The sequence below is a fragment of the Tamandua tetradactyla genome, chromosome X (genome assembly GCF_023851605.1).
Source record: "Tamandua tetradactyla isolate mTamTet1 chromosome X, mTamTet1.pri, whole genome shotgun sequence".
Classification (NCBI taxonomy): Eukaryota; Metazoa; Chordata; class Mammalia; order Pilosa; family Myrmecophagidae; genus Tamandua; species Tamandua tetradactyla.
Genome location: NC_135353.1, coordinates 131,287,047 through 131,293,046, shown reverse-complemented (window position 1 = coordinate 131,293,046; position 6,000 = coordinate 131,287,047). Strand labels below are relative to the sequence as shown.

General features: G+C 46.9%; 1 protein-coding gene across 5 annotated transcripts in view; it reads left to right on the top strand.

Moving 5' to 3' along the window:
• Nucleotides 1–1,031: 1,031 nt before the first annotated feature.
• USP9X (ubiquitin specific peptidase 9 X-linked) overlaps nucleotides 1,032–6,000 on the top strand; it is a 180,188-nt gene continuing 175,219 nt past the window's right edge. For 4 of the 5 annotated variants that reach the window (XM_077145756.1, XM_077145759.1, XM_077145757.1 and 1 more), the window contains exon 1: nucleotides 1,550–2,337. The gene's annotated coding sequence lies outside the window, so the exon portion shown is untranslated. Of the gene's footprint in view, nucleotides 1,423–1,549; nucleotides 2,338–6,000 lie in introns of those variants that run through there. The other variant, XM_077145755.1, reaches the window with a different exon arrangement.

The following is a 6,000-nucleotide window of genomic DNA, read 5'->3' as shown; positions in this document are numbered from 1 at the left end:
AATTAATCATTTTTGTGGTGAAAACTGTGAACAATATAGTGCTTTATAGAGAAATGCTTTTAAAAATGTAATATACTAATTACTTGGTGCTTTCACTGTCACACTAAATTAGTTTGGATTCCATTTTAACAAACCTTTATTACATACTAACATAAATTAAGCATAAATAGATTCAGTCTTGATCTATTCAAAATGTCATAGATCTTGTTCTGTTCTTTTTTTGCCTTGATTTTGCATATAACTTGTTGTCCACAGGCATTTTTAAATCAAAAGGCAATTTGTGGTAACTTAGGAATTGCATTTATTTTCTCTTCACTATGGCATCCTAGGCAGACTGCATAGAATGGTTCTGAGCACCCCATTTATTCGAGATTAACCTGATACATTTTTCCAGTGTGGCCTTTGGTCTGTGGTATATCAACATGTAGAAAACAGTTCATGATATAGTGGATGTTCACTACATTTTAAATAGAGGATCCATAAGGCCCTTCCGGGTTCAAACACTGAATTGTGCTAATGAGTTGGCAACGGAGATTCATCTTGCTATACTTAATATGGCCCAGTCGCTATACTGTCAGTGCACTTTATGATTCTTTTCTTTGCTGGGAGAGCTCCTACTACAGTCAGGCTGTGAGGAACCGCCAAGAGCTTTCAGATTTGAAGCGGCAAGAGAAGTGAATAAGCTTCTCAGAGCACTTCCCTCAAAGGGTGGAGAGAAGGCCCCCTTTCCACTCCCTACCCCCGCCCGGGGCGGCTGGAGATAGCCACACCTTCCTAATATCTGCGCGGAGCAGGTGGTCGGGCCCTCGGGACCTCTTCGCCCCCGGGTACCCGCCCCACGTCCAGGACGGCTCGTGCAGCACGACGGGTCAGCTGGGCCGCCGAGACCCTCGGGCACCGGGGCAGAGACCGCCCTGCTCTGGGTCGCGGATTCTCGGCTTTCCGCTCCCCCTCCCCCCACAATTCCGGAAAAAGGGGAGGTCGGTGACGTCATCATCCGGGCACTCGCTTGCGAGTCCACGGTTCACAATGGAACAAAAACAAGCGGTTCGAGTCAAACTCTGAGCGACGCTACTGCGGCCCGCTCGATTAACCCCGTCCCTGCCAGTTCCCCATCGCCCTGCCCTCTGTCTGGCGTGTAATGCCAGATCTTCTCAGTCTTCCCCTCCTCCATTTAGGTCTGTCCTCGCGCCACCTCTGCCCTCGGACCGTTGTCAAGCCAAGGGGGATGGAACACGGTTCGATGGCCATAGTATGAAACTGGAGAGGCCGGCCGCGAGGATCGGTATTTCGTGAACATCTTTACCGCATCGTCTCCCCTCCCCAACCTCCAAGCCCCCGAACTTCAGGCGTCACCAGCCGGGCCCGGCGCCCGGGCAGCGGGACCCACTCTACTTGGCTCTACGGACCCTGGTGGAGCGGGTAAGGAGAAAGCAGTTGAGCGAGAGGGGGCTGGGCAGGAGCAAGGGGAGGGCCTCGGAGAGGCGGGGCTCCCGCGGGGCGGGGCCTGGCGGGGGCGGGGCACCTCGGGACTTTGGGCGGTGCTGGGGCTAGTGGGAGTCTGCGCTGCCGCGCTGCTGCTTCTGACTCTGCTTTTGCTCCTGCTCTTGCTCCTGCCGCCGCTACCGCCGCTGTTAGTGGCCGAGCGGTTTTCTTTTTTCCCTTTTTGGTTTGCCGGATCCGCCATATTGAAGAGGACGGGCGTCCGCGGTTGCGGAAGCTAGTCTCCGCCGTCGCCGGAGCTGCAACCTCCTGCACCCGGCCCGTTCGGGCCTCTGCCGCGCCGAGCCCCTCCCCACCTTGCTCAGCTCACCGGCCTCGCGGGAGCTCGCCGCTACCGCCTCTCCCCCACGGGAGGCGGCCGCCCCAGCGCCCGGTGCTCCTGTCGGCGCCGGGAGTAAGCCGCAGCAAAACGACCAGGCCCGGGAGCGGACAGCGGCAGCGATCAAGGGAAGGTGAAGCCGCCGCTGCGGGAGGAGGAGCCGGAGGAGGTGACGCAGGAGAAACGCACCGCCCGGAGCCCGTGTGAGCTCCGCGAGAGCCCCAGCCGGAGGGGAGAAGGGGAAGGAGGGCCGCCGCCGGCCGAGAAGGAGGAGGCGGCCTCAGCCACCGCTACGGCGGGGCAGGCGCCGCGAGGAGCTAATCCCGGAGCCCTTGTGCAACCCCGTTGTCTTCACGCCTGCAGCCCAAAGCCCGGCCGCCGCCGCCTCTCGACATAGTTTGTCGCCCGTCACCCTCGGGCCTGGGATGCACCCAGGTTCGGCCTCATCGCGGGACTGAACCTTGCCGCCGCCTCCGTGTGCCCTGGTTTTTGGGAAAGGACGCTCGTGTCGTGCGGTGAGTAGTCATTCGCGCCGGGCGACGCGCCTTTCCGGGGCCAACAGCTGGATCAGGGTGAGGGGAGGAAGGCGAGGGGTGTGTGCGTGTGCGCGCCGTGCCTCCCTCCGCGGCAGCCGGCCGGGTTTGGGGCTTCCCAGTTTCCCCTCCTCCGCCTCGGACTGGGCGCGCGCGCGCCGCCGGGGGATGGGGCGCGGGTCTCTGTTCTGCGCGGAGCCGGCGTCCCGAGAGCGTGTCTGTCTGTTTTGGACTAAGGGAAAATGGCTGACGGCTCTGTCCCTCCCCCTCCTCCCCTTCTCGTCCTGTCTGGGGCCGAGTAGGAGGATGGAGTCTCCGGGCGCGGTGTGGAGCGCACTTCGCACCCCCACCCCCACCCCAACCATCCGCCCCGAAGGGCCGGTGCCGTGTTGGGGGTCTTAGTCGCTGCCTGGCCTCGCGGCACGGAGTCCGGCGGCCCTGCGGCCGCCCTCCTACCCAGTCTCTTTCCACTTGACACCGAACGCCATTACCGAGGTGGAGTGATTTGGAGCAGTCGAGCTAGGCCCCAGCTACGCCTGGCTATCAGGCCCGACGACTTGTCCGCGGGTTCCCCCCCCCTTCTCCCGCGATAACCCGCAGCTTCTCGGCCTTTTAGGCTGCGAGTCTGGACCGGGTTATCGCTCTCCTTGGCCTCCCCCTTCCACTCTCCGCCCCCCCCGCCCCCCGCAGTTTGCGGAGGGCCAAGCCTTGAAAGATGTTTTGGTGCAAACAGAAATTGCTTCCAAACTAGTTTGGACCTACACCACCTTTCTATTTTTAAGTGTTTCTGCAGAAATACTAGCATGCGTGAGTTTTAGTGAAAAAATCTTTTAAGTCCTTGTGATATGAGGCTTCAGGTTTGAGAAATGTTTTTTTTTTTCATTCATTGTGAATGAAAAAAAGTTACAGTTATGTAGCAGGTGTAGCGATGTTTTGTATTTATATGGATTTTGTGATTTCTTTGGCAACTGGAGTTTACACGGGGATTTTTAAGATCTCCAGTGTAACCTGCTTAAATTAAGCATGTTTTTTTTTTTTAATTTCCATTAAAACGTTAATTGGATTTTCCACATTGCCCTTCACAGGTGTGTGTAATTTCCTCGGCTTATCTTTGAATTTTACTGAGCGACTTATAAGTGTAGGTTAAATATTCATGCTTTATTTTTTTACGGAGGGAAATATTTATAAGCATTCTTTACCTGGGAAAATGTGTCTTCTAAATCTACATAACATTTGTGTATTCTGAAGAAAAATTGAGGCGCATTGATTAGGAAACTTTTCAACAGGTACTTAACCGTCTCTTGGAGCTCGTTATTTATTTACCCTTAGTAATTATAGAGCAAAAACTGGTTAACCATGATTAGAATGGCTTAGCCCATACACTTGAACTTAAAAAAGATTTCATTTGTCTACTGATTCGGTGAGCTGCCATTTTGGTTTCACTAAATGCGTTCTGCATCTTTAAAAGATACAATTATAAAGTATGTAAAGAGGTCAACTTTTGTTTTTTCGATTTTGAAACTCATATTCATGTGCTTTGTCATACTTGTAACTTTCACCATTTCAACTTTTCTGATCTAATGTTTGGGCAAAGTGAAAGCCTGAAGTATTTGGAATGTTTTCGATATCTTAGTATGTTTTGCTTTCTCTAATTTAAAAGTACGACTCTGAACTGTCTTTTTTTTCCCTACTCTTTTTTTCTGTACGTGAACATTTAACTTTTTTGTCATGAACATTTAACTGTTGTAGTTCTTAATGTTACAGGTTCTCAGGCCGTTTCTTTTGTTTGCTGATCTTGATAGTTTCTGAAAATTTCTGGAGGGATTAATAAATAACAGCAAGAAATTATATGAACGTTACATGAGAGAATCTATGTACTTCATGAAGTAACTTTGAAGGGTAAATTTTACTTTTCGGCACATTATTAGTCTATTGTTGGTGTTCCATAGTTCTCTAGTCTTATCAATAGACTGCTCAAGTAGAATTTACTTTGAATCTTTTTTCTTTCAGGATCTTGAAATGCATTTTCTGATATCTCAAGAAGATGAGAGATTTTTCCATGGATACCTCCTCAAAGATAATTTTTCTTTGGCATGGTATTAATGCTGCTTATAGGTGTTAAAAATGGATGTTTTTTGTGAATTTGCCAATCATCCAGTTCTTGATTAGTTGGACAAATGCAAGTTTTCTATTAGATTATTTTTTGTTTTATAAGATAAAATTATTAAGGGAGTTTTTTATACTTTTGCTTTAGCATCTTAATATCTAAACCAATCTTATTTCAAATTAGGTTAAAGAAAGCTATTAGAAATACATAGGGTGTGTATGTGTGTTTGTTAAAGAATTGGTTCTCTTCTAAGTCTTTTTGGCAATAAATTGGAAAAAAATCTTTTCCTGTGGTTATTGGGTGAGTAGATTTTTATTTTAAAAGGGTGTATATACTTTTGATAGCCTGCATTATATTCCCCCTCTTGCCTGATATGTTCTCTGAATCTTAAAATATTTTTCTTTTTTTCACATGTTAAGATACAGATTCTTTTAGGAGCTGTATCTTTGGACGCCATCTTTATTAGTAAGTTTTTGTCTTATTTTAATGTAGAGTCTGACATCAATATTTGGGTAAAGGTTGATACAGTGGACCTCAACCCTGATGTACCTTAGAATTACTTGGGGAGTTTTAAAGAATGCTGATTCCTTGGTCTCAACCCAGGGACTGATTATTTTTGATATGGGTCCTGGGCAAAGGTGTAAAAGCTCTGTGTGGGTGATTCTCAGTTGCAGGGTTATTGCTTTCAGCATGCTTTCACACACCTTTCTTATTCACCTGGATGAATAAGAAAGTAGTTTTTTTTCTTAACTGCTTTATCAGTATTTAATTGTTACTTATTGAGAATTAGTTATATGCCGATATTGTGCTGAACATTTTCCATTCATTACCTTATGTGAGATAACTTTTATTTCCATTATATGGACGAGGGACTCAGGTCTGTCAGGCTCAGCCACTGGTGCTTCAACTGTTGTGCCATGTTAGTAGAATAACAGTGATTACTATTTTTTAAAAACGTGTAGAACTTTTGGTTTGTTTCCTGTACCAGAATAGCTTTAGGTTTTGTTTTGTTTTTAAGACTTTCAGAATAGTCTGCGATTTGGGAAATATCTTGGTTGGCCAAGGGAGATGTTAAAGCTTTGCAGCAAATGAGGTTCCTCCCCTTCCATATGTCTCGCAGCATGTTCAGGTTGATATTTTAGTTGGTGGGTTTGTTTATTACTAAAATAATGTTAGTGAGCTTAATAGTCCTAAAAGATGAAAAATTAAGGTATTTGTCTCAGTCATTTATCTAAATCATCCCATAAATGAACGTTTAGTATCATTTGAAATTCTATCTCATTTTGAGAATTCTGAGTTTTATTTAGTTTACTTAAAAGTCAGTTTAATTTCCACAAAAAGTTTTCAAAACTAAGTTAGGATATAATTTTGCAGTTTTGTATTTACAGTATTGGTTTGATAAGTATGTTATAAAGTGAATGAGATAGGAATACAGACATTGGATCTTTCTTTCTTTCTCATTTATTCATTCATTCATTCATCTCCAGAGTCCATTGTGCTTAAATTATATATTGCGGGAGGGAGAGAAAAGGCCAGAC